This window comes from Vipera berus, assembly GCF_964194415.1.
Source record: "Vipera berus genome assembly, chromosome: 7".
Classification (NCBI taxonomy): domain Eukaryota; kingdom Metazoa; phylum Chordata; class Lepidosauria; order Squamata; family Viperidae; genus Vipera; species Vipera berus.
The window spans coordinates 23,458,631-23,469,766 of NC_138209.1; positions in this window are offsets into that span (position 1 = coordinate 23,458,631).

The window sequence follows — 11,136 nt, forward strand, 5'->3', positions numbered from 1 at the left end:
TTCACAGTCTTGTTTCATTTCTTAAAATGCCCAATGAATATTAAGTACTTAGAACAATTAATGAGTAGAGTGAGATTTATTCCTGTACACAGAGAAATAAATCCTCAACACTTCTATAGAATCTCTTATATGGAGTGATCTACTCTGTTTCATTTTATATTTCATGCAAAGGCAGTGTTTGATTTATATAAAATATTTTAATATTTAGTTTGTAAGGAAATCAAGCAACTGGAGTAACTAAGATCAGAAGCGTTAGATAGATTCAGTAATAGGGGCGTCAAATTTCATGCCACTATAGAATTCTGAACCAAGGTAGCTAGCCATCCACTTAATGAGGAAAGACATTTTCCAGATGATGGATATATCTTAACAGAGTTTTTATATAGTTATGTTAAAATGCTCTTACAGTTGTCAGTTATAAATATCTGCTTTCATAAATGTCTTAAGCTGATTACATGACTTGCCATTTCATGTGCAACTTCAAAATACTTGACCTTTTAAACACTAAGCTATTTGGATGTCATACAGGCTGCAGGCTATTACAGTAGATTATTTATGAATATCCTCTTAGCTGCAAAAAAAATGACAAAAGATTTATATTTTGAAGTGTAAAAGAGAAGACTCTTGCAAATATTGTTTTGGAGAAATTACAAGTACTGAAATTCGTTCTATACAATCATAAAAGAAAGATGAATCTTATCCATTTTTTTTAAACCTATGTTGTACATATGTTGTTGCTGAAAACACTAAAAACTTTGATTTTTAGTCTATCTTTAAGAGGTGAGTGACTGGTGATTTTGGCATGCTGGGATTACAATCTGTTTTAATTGGTTTTAATTTTTGAAGGAAAACCAGCTGGGCCTATTATAAATCTCGGGGATGGGCTTTGATTAATTCCAGACATGTATGGCAGGACTTTGTGTCTCTAAAGAACTGTGTTGATCATAAGTCCTGTGCTTCTAACTACCATCTAAGTTCACTTTTTCTTGGCTTCCTTTCTCTGTTGTTCATCCAGAACAACTTTGTTCAGATTTTGCTGCTGGGCAGTGGTTACAAATATACTGCATTGGTTACAAATACACTTCTTTTTCCACTTCTGTGAATGTGTGCTTCTAATGCTCACCAACTTGAAAGAGGGTGGCCCTGAGGTCAGGGATTTCTATTTCATAAACTTTCATGTTTTCAGTGTCAATCTACATCAGATTTCTTTTTTGACCCATGCTAAAGTCTCAACGTTTTTAACGTTTCCCAGTGCCCACTCTTGTTGCTTCACAGCTGAATCATTCCCATTTCTGATCCAGCTAAAAAGCTGAAAGCCAGTGAAGGATCAGATGAAAGAATATACATACAGATGAGGCCCTGGGGATCAGAGTGTTGCAGAATCAAGAGACTCAGACCCCGGACTCAAAAGAAGTTTGGTTTATTTTGCGCAAAAGGTTCAGAACAAAAAGCAATGTCAATGTTTGAACACCTTGTCATGGAAAAGCAAGTACATATATAGTCTTCAAAAGTAGCAAAAAGAAGGAAATGTAACTTATGAGCTCTGATTGGTTACATGAATTCTAAGCCCCCTTCTGGCTCATTTGTAGCCCCCCTTTGCGTTGCTAAATTATAGCTAAATATCTTGCGATCTTGTCTCAAGCAAAGGTTACAGGTGTCTTGCTAAACATCTAAGTTTCCGGCACAATTTGTGGTTTAGCTACAAGCGAGACATATGTGGTAAGCGGGAACTGAACTTTGTGCTAGCCTACGAGGGGTGACCCACAGTTGAACTTGTGGTTTGGCATTCTCCATTTCTTGTTCCTCTTTTAACTAATACACGCATTTTCTTCATGCCTCACTTTTATGTCCTACCTCACATTTATGACATGCAGCATTTTTATGTATGTGGATACAGTCATGGGAATGCCTGTCCTTTAACCCTCTGGAGTCTTTCTTTTAACAAACTGCTAGTCAATTATTTCTCTGTTGTGGCTTTGAGCCCTTTTTGCCTAGGAACCAGAAAGAATATACAGACACACCCTCCACCAGCATCCAATCCACTAATGATGATGCCATATGTTTGTGCTTTGTCCTGAAGTAGCCTTTCTACTTTCACAGAACTTTGTGCAAATTCTTTTCCTCTGCTTAGCATGCGAAGGGTGTGCCCAGATCATCTGGTTGATCAAATGAGCATTGGTAGGCATTGGGTAACATCAAACTAGCTCATGTTTTTCTACATTGTGTAATTTAGTGGGAATTGTGGATAATGCTTGGTGTGGGAAGGAAGATTAGCTCAGCCATAAAAGAAGCATCAAGCAGCTATATATATATATGAATTAATTGTGATAAAAGAATCTTCCTGCTTTATTTGGGGGTTTTATTCAAAAATTCCAAAGATTACTATGGAAGAAGAGGGAGAGCTCTTAGCGTTGAAGAAACTACTATTAGAAGTAGTTTTATTAGAAGTATTAGAAGTTTCCTAAGGAAGAACTGTTCATCCAGCAGTGTTTGATACTGTTATTCTAGGTCTTTAGAGAGCGAGATAATTGTACTTTAGTTCCTGAAAATGAGTGGATTAATTGAATTTATAAGGCCACTCATTTTAATCTAGTAACTCTGGGTGGACAACAAAACTGAAAACATAAAAGTAGAAAAATGCAAAATATATATCTCAATCAAATAATGTGGTAGCCAAAAAGCCTGAAGAAAAGCCAGGTCTTAATTTTAAATATATTTTGAGCAATATTGGGGCCAGTAAGTCAGAACAACTGCTACATACTGGCTCTGTTTAAATAATCTCCTAAAATACAAAATTATATTTTATTATAATATCTTGTGTGAACACAGCCTATGTGGTCCAGGGTATGAGGACGTTAAAACTGGAGTATTTGAATAAAACATTAATAATGATTAAGCATGTAGTAGAAGTCAAGGTTAAACATGGTCCTTTGCAAGCTAAAGGCCTCTTGCCTTTTTGCCACATATTTTTTTTACCTAAACTGTCTCATTTGCCCTGCTTTGGCCTGTAGTGGCATAATATATTGGTGGGAACCTGTGGTCCTCTTGATTTTGTTCTTTAAAGTCCAGTATCCCTCACCATTGCTTGGCTTTGTTGAAGATCCTGTAACATCTGGTTAACCACAAATGATTAGTGAAAAGTGTGGAAAGCACACTTAAAATGGCAGCCCCTTTTAGGATTAGGCTGCTGAAAATGTATTGGTGTGACTGAAACCTGAGATGATCACAGACAGGATAAAACTGGTATGTTTTTCCAAGCAGCAGTCTAAAGGTCAAAGGACTGAACACTCAATACTACCAGGAGCAGCTTATATGACAAAATTACATTGGAAGAGAAGCACAAAGCACATCATCACGCTGCTGAAATAGATCATGACTCGGAGAAACTCCCTTTCTTTTGCGGGAAAGAAATAAGCTACTATGTAATTTATTTTTACCTGCTACTGAGTACCTACAAAGGACAAGCAGGTCAGATGGGTTCTACCAGTCAAACTTGGATGAATTTGAGGAATTTTCTGGGTCTGGTCTATTTGCCTTCAACAATGTGCCTACTGTACTTGATTCTTGGAATTTAGTTAAACTCCAGATATTTTAAGTCTACCAAATGCCAGACTTAGTACAGTGGCAACTGCAAGAATTGTTGTTGTCTTTGTTTTTCTCAGAATGACAAAATGAGAGTTAGTGTGTCATGCTACAACCTGTTCTGAATTTGCTTGCCACATAACAGTAGACTTGATTCTTGGAATTTAGTTAAACTCCAGATATTTTAAGTCTACCAAATGCCAGACTTAGTACAGTGGCAACTGCAAGAATTGTTGTTGTCTTTGTTTTTCTCAGAATGACAAAATGAGAGTTAGTGTGTCATGCTACAACCTGTTCTGAATTTGCTTGCCACATAACAGTAGACTTGATTCTTGGAATTTAGTTAAACTCCAGATATTTTAAGTCTACCAAATGCCAGACTTAGTACAGTGGCAACTGCAAGAATTGTTGTTGCTTTTGTTTTTCTCAGAATGACAAAATGAGAGTTAGTGTGTCATGCTACAACCTGTTCTGAATTTGCTTGCCACATAACAGTAGACATAGAAAACAGGCAAGCTTATAGATGCAATGCTTAAAAAATATCTTTCTTCAGCCAACGTACAGCATATGGTAAGAGTGTGGCAGGAGTACTGCCGACCCACAGAGATTTTTCCTGCCAACTTCTTTATTGATCTTGCTTGGGGAAAACTGACAAGGAAGTCTCAAATGACCATGGGGCACTGCAGCTGTTGTAAGTGTGAGCTGGTTGCCAAGTACTTGAATCATGATCACATGACTGTGAGGGTGCTGGGATGGTGAGAGCTTTGAAGACTAGTTCAGCTCCACTGTAACATCGAACAGTCGCAAAACACATGGTTGACAATGGAGGACTACCTGTCCATAAGGGGAATAATATATGTAACAGTATACACCCATTATGAGAACTTAAAGAGATTTGACAGAAATATTTAAAATTGGGGGTTCTTTCCATGTCCCCAGGGACCACATTTCAATGATACAGTTATTGCAGGAAACTAAGAATAGGGGATCAAGTTGAGCTCCATGGGAATATTAATATTCTCATTCTTCTTAGCAGGACATTTACAAAAGCAAGAACTATTGGATGGCATAAATCCATGTAACAGAGTTGGAACAATGCATGTCTAAATCTATGAAGCTGCAGTTCAAGAGCATTCAATTTTTTCTAGGTTGTAATGACTGAATGAGTCCTCAGAGCATGTGAACTGCTCTGTTAGGCTGCCGGTTGCTGGCTCTTGTTGCAGACCTGCTGTGAGGTCCTCGCTTAGTGGCTGTTCTGCAAAACGCCTTCACAGCTGATCAATATGGCGGTGAACAACCCACCCCCCCATCCAAGGCCACCTTGTAGGAAAGGGGTCCCAAGATTTTGACAATTTTACCCGGCACCCACAAGTTCCCATGCCCGTAGTTCCGGGCCCACACCCCATCACCCACTTGCAATCCCCTTGGTGCCTTTGGGCGTGCAGTGTCTGCTGCTACCCGGTCAGGATGCAACCTGTCCAGTTTCATGATTAACCTTCTTCCCCAGCAAACCTCTGCTGGGCTCTTGCCTCTTGCTGTGCAAGGCGTAGTGTGCTGGCAAAGCAAGAAATCAGCCAGCCTATGATTCCAATCCCCAGACACAATGTGCTTGAGTGATTCTTTTGTCGTATGCACCATGTGTTCAGCCTGCCCATTAGTCAAGGGGTGAAAGGGAGCCAACGTTGCATGCCTTATGAGGTTAGCCCTCAAGAAGGCCTGAAATTATGCCACTGTGAACTGGGCCCCGTTGTCCGAGACTACGACGTCCGGCAGCCCGTGTGTGGCAAAAAGCTTTCTAAGCACCTGGATGGTCCTAGCAGTAGTCATAGTAGATATAGGAATTACTTCCAACCATTTAGAGTGGCTGTCAACCACTATCAAAAACAGCTGTCCCTGAAAGGGCCCAGCGAAGTCAATGTGAATCCTTGACCACGGTGTATGAGTCTCCTCCCATTGGTGGACAGGGGTCTGTGGCATCTCTGGTCTGGACTGTTGACACATGTAACAACCATGTACTTGGGCCTCAATAGCCTTATCTAACCCTGGCCACCAAAGGTAGTTCCATGCCAGTGCCTTCATCTGGACTATGCCTGGATGGCCATCATGTAGAGACTGAAGCACACGGTGCCTTAATGAACTGGGGACAATAACCCTACTCCCCCATAAGATGCAGCCCTTTTGAGCTGAAAGCTCATGTCTATGTGTGAAGTAGCTCTGGAACTCTGGTCCTGGGCTATTTTCCAGCCACCTGGTGTGAACCCATGACAACACTCTGCTTAAAATTCTGTCTGCGGCAGCTTCCGCAGCCACATCCGCAGCATGGAGGGAAAATTCAGGCAAATCTTGAATTGACAAGATGCGAGCTGCTGGAGCCAAATCTGGCTCCACATGTGGTAATGGCAACCTGCTAAGGCCGTCTGTGTGGCCCATGTCTTTGCCGGGTTTGTGCACCAGCCTGTAGCTGTAGGCTGACATAAAAATGGACCACCTTAACATTCTAGGGGAAAGTATTTGAGGCATCTGCCTGTCTGTGGTAAATAACCACAACAGTGGCTTGTGGTCGGTGAAGACCGTGATTTTCCGGCCATACAAAAAAATCATGGAATTTTTTAACCCTGGCCACGATTGGCGGTCCTTCTGGTGACCTCTATAGACAGTTGCGATGTGGCCAAATTTTCTGCAGGCCCGCCATGTGGCTGTCCTAACCCAGCAGTCTGCTCATTGGTGGCGGCCACCATAGCTCAAACATCAAAGGAAGAGAACTGCCTTGTAAAGGGGCTTCAGTTCCTTGTTGTGGTGCCGTTGGATCTTGTCGGCTTCATGGTCAGAGTCGACCTCTTCTGGTTGCTCAGCATCCTCGAGATGGATGACTTCTTCATGTGGAATGCTTTTGGCAGGCTGCAGCATCTTCACGGCCCCACTGGCGGCTTCATCCACCATAACTTCTTTTAAGGCTTCTTGGAGTGAGAGTCTCCTTCGCAAAACGTTTTTGTTGGAGCTCTCTACTCCTGAGTCCACAGACAAGACGATCTCAAAGCCTTTCTTCCAAGTCCATGAACTGACAAAGGCGTGAAGCTTGTCTCAACGCCGCGATAAACTCTGTGGCCTTCTCGCTGGGTTTGCTGTACTTGCTGTTCGAAAGCAGGCCTCCACACTATCACTGACAGCTTTGATTGGAAATGGTCGCCAAGCCATTTCTTCAGGTCCACGTAAGTAATGGACTCCAGCTGTGCCGGTGCGACTAAGTTCTCCGCAATGTCGAACGTTGCAGACCCGCAGACACAGAGAAGTGTTGTGGCCTTCTGGCCATCTTCGGTGACTTGGTTTGTGCGGAGGTAGTTCTCTACTCTTGAAATGCAGGACGGCCATCTCTCCGGGTGTGTGACATCAAATTCCTCGAGCTTTCCAACCTTCGACATGGTGAGAAGTCTTCGCGGCTCATGTCTCACGTTGCCTCGTGCTGCTTGCTTCTTCATAGGCCCTGGGACTGGTCCACAGGGCGAGGTAGTCTCTAGCGTGGCTTGCTAGGCAGACCGAGGGGGGGGGAATGTAGTCCCTGCCAGGTGCTGTGCTGGCCTCACCCCTAGTGACTTCCAGCTCTTTCGAAGAAGCAGCATCCCACCTTCGTCTCCAGTGTTGTGTAGCCGGTTCTTTGCAGGCAATAAGCGAGACGGAAGGTTCAAACAGGAACATGCTTTATTGAGGCAAACAAGAACAGAACTGAAACAGAGGCTGCTGCACAGCTACTTATATGGTTGGCCACTAGGCGGCGGCTACTACGTTTAAAGGAACCCATTCCCACCCCAAATCATCCAATGATCTTCTTGGAGACACCAAGTCTGGCTTAGTCAGTGACCGTTACACAGACACACCATTGAGCAACCTTAAGCAGCATTCAAACAGACACGTGAATTAGTTCAAGTAGAAATCCCAATACATTACAGCTATCATGGGGAAAAAGTTAAAATCCAGCAAAGAATTTTGATGAAACTGGGTTTCCTAATCGAACCCTATGCATCAGAAAAATATGAGGATAAAAATACTGTATTGGAAAAAGAAGGAGAAGGAGGAGGGGGGGCAATGCCATCCTGTTGGGGCAAAAATACCAGGGCTTTTTTCCCCATAGAACGCTCAGAATGGTGTTCTGGCACCTTTTTTGCAAAAAAAAAAAAAAAGCTGAAGGAAACTGTTCCAGACAGCCAAATTCTCCTCAGCAGCACATCAAGGAGGCAGCCAGATTCCAGAGCACCAGAATGCATCACAGCGACAGGCCTTCAGATGGCTCAAATTGAAGGAAACACATTCTGTATGGGCTAATTCAAAAGTGGGAGGCTAAGAAGGGCCGAATGTGAACAGGTTGCCTAGCAACCTGCTTAAACAGTCTCCGTAACTTTCAGCTCCCGGTGTAGGATGCCTTGCCTTTTTTTTCTCTCCTTGAGCGGTCAAGTAGTGATCGTGGTCATCCGGAAACTTCTGGTGTGTGAAAACTACTCCATGTTTTTTTAAAAAGGAAAAAAAAGGGAAAGTTCCTTATATGAGAAAAAATATAGTAAAATACTATATCCACATCTGACATGGTATGTTTTGGATTCTAGTATTATGAGGAATTGAATTAAATTGTCCTTATTCGTGTGATCCATCCTTTTCATTTTCCAGTTTAAATACATTGTATAACAGAGAGCAGTAACAATCATAAAGTTTTACCATGTCTGTAAAAGAGATTCTTAAATGAAAAGAATTCTATGCTTTATTTTGACTCTTTTTTTGTTGTTCTTTCTATCTTGAGTTACTAACAATGGAATACATGTTTTTATTAAGCATCAGATATGAGAGTTATTAGTTTGGAATATATCTGTTCTCTTGCTCTACTTCAGTAACAAAGGATTTCAACCAATAAAGAACATTTCTCCACATTTTGATAGCATAAATTGTTTAACTAAAAAGGATAGAAAGAAAGGCAAAAAGACCCAATAACAGTACAAGACAAACTGTGACATGAACTTCAACTAAAAAGAATAAAAGCAGAAACAGTGTGCCCAAACTGATGAAGAAACAATTGTCTTGGAAAAGCCACTTAAGAAAGACAATCCCCCCAATAAGTTTTGCAATGCATACAAAGAGCATCTTTTTACTTGTTCCTTTCCAACTATTGTTAGCAAAATTGAATGGGTATATGTCCTGAATATACGTATCAAGGCTCAAATCGTTTTGTATTAAAATTATGCCAGTTTGACAGGTTGATATTATAAGATAAGAAAATTAATTATGTACACTAAAGAATATTGATGCATATTCTTTAATCTGTATTTGAATACATATATACTTGAATATTAATGGCAGAAGAGCAGCTAAAGAGCCTCTTGTTGCAAGTGAAGAAGGAGAGTGCAAAAGTTGGGTTGAAACTAAACATTAAGAAAACCAAGATCATGGCATCCAGCCCTCTCAGTTCCTGGCAAATAGATGGGGAAGAAATGGAGGTAGTGACAGATTTTATTTTCCTGGGCTCCAAGATCACCGCCGACGGGGACTACAGCCAAGAAATTAAAAGACGCTTGCTCCTTGGGAGGAAAGCCATGACAAATCTAGACAGCACACTAAAAAGCAGAGACATCACCCTGCCAACAAAAGTGCGTATAGTCAAGGCTATGGTCTTCCCAGTTGCAATGTATGGCTGTGAAAGTTGGACCATGAGAGAGGCTGAGTGCCAAAGAATTGAAGACTTTGAACTGTGGTGCTGGAGAAGACTCCTGCGAGTCCCTTGGACTGCAAGGTGATCAAACTGGTCGGTCCTAGAGGAGATCAACCCTGCTCTTTAGAAGGCCAGATCCTGAAGTTGAAACTCAAATACTTTGGCCACCAGATGAGAAGGAAGGAATCACTGGAGAAGAGCCTAATGCTGGGAAAGGTTGAGGGCAAGAGAAGAAGGGGACAACAGAGAATGAGGTCGCTGGATGGAGTCACTGAAGCAGTAGGCGTGAGCCTAAATGGACTCCAGAAGATGGTAGAGGACAGGAAGGCCTGGAGGAACATTGTCCATGGGGTCGCGATGGGTTGGACACGACTTTGCAACTAACAATAACAAATACTTGAATGTGTATTTGAACACAGTCTTTAATTTTCTATATACCTAGGAGTTTAATATCTTGCTATGAACTCCCCCCCCACCGCATCACTGAAATCTGTTTGGCACTTCACCCACATAGATACAAACTAAAAGCTTTATGTGCTGTAAATTCATGTCATAAGTCTAAGAACCAGAGCTTTTTTTCTCATAGCTCAGAACGGCATTCTGGCACCTTTTTTTGCCAAAAAAAAAAAAAGCTTTTGCACAAGCTGTGCTACTCCCTCTATTGGCTTTCGAAAGCGAATAGGAATTGCTGCTGAGTGTGCCAAAAGACCCGGCTGGCAAATGTTGCACAGGAAAGTTGTCTGCAGCGAAGGAGAGTTGGCAGGAACTTTGGCCCCTTCCTGCTGCCCAACTATACCATCTCAACTAGGTAAGTAAGAGAGGACAAGGAGGTGGGTTCTGCGGAGTCCATGTGCACTCCTTCCTTGTGCTCACCCATGTCAGCCAGGCTGGTGGCCTACCTGGTGCTGGACCTGCGCCACCGTCGCCTCACCCTGCGTACCTGTGTGGCCGCACTGCAGCACATGGCCCACACCACCTCCACCGCCAGCACCGTGCAGCCCCACCGTGTAGAGCAGGCCCCGCTGGTCCCACAGCAACAGCTGCATCAGCTCTGGCCCCAGGGGGGCAGCCTGCCATCAACACCCCTCGTGCCTATGACCGCAGCAGCGCCAACCCCCCCCCCCACCTCCTGTGCCCACCAAGATGAGAGTTCTGGCACCTTTTTTTTAAAGAAAAAAAGCACTGAAAAATATTGGAAATAATATAAAAGTATATTATATTGATATATTTATATATAATATATATATTGATATACTTATATAATATTGAGCCTCTTGAGGTAAAATCAATTTCAACTTGGTCCTCTAATTTATTTGTTCTGTTGCTATCATGTTACATGTATTTTCAAAGTTTATATTTTTGTATATGTCAACTTTTAGTATGCTATATATTGCTGTTGATTTATATGTTTTAATTTTATTTTAATTCTGGCAAACTTCCTTGAAACAATAAGTTGTATTTCAGGAAAGCATTTGTAACACTCTTTTCATTAGGTAGAAAACCAGGAACTTTAAAGTAGCTTCATTTGTTTGAGAAAAATGTTACCAACTCAAGAAGTAGTGATATGTAAGGAAGCAATAAAAAGAGTTCAATATCACAGAACTTATGTTTTTAGACTATATACTATTGAAATATGGGTGTAACCACCACATTTTGTGAGTTGCAATGAAAAAATGTTATAGAATCTCAATTAGAGATTCAAGTGTAAGATGCAAAACTATTGTTACTGAGAAAAACATTGCATTTCTTTTTCAAGTGCTAATTGGAACACAGACATGCTTTGTAAGCAGAGATAAAGAGAAACAGATCCTTCTTTTATTATTTATAGCAAAGCTAGAGATTAATTATAGGTGCCATAAGTCAAA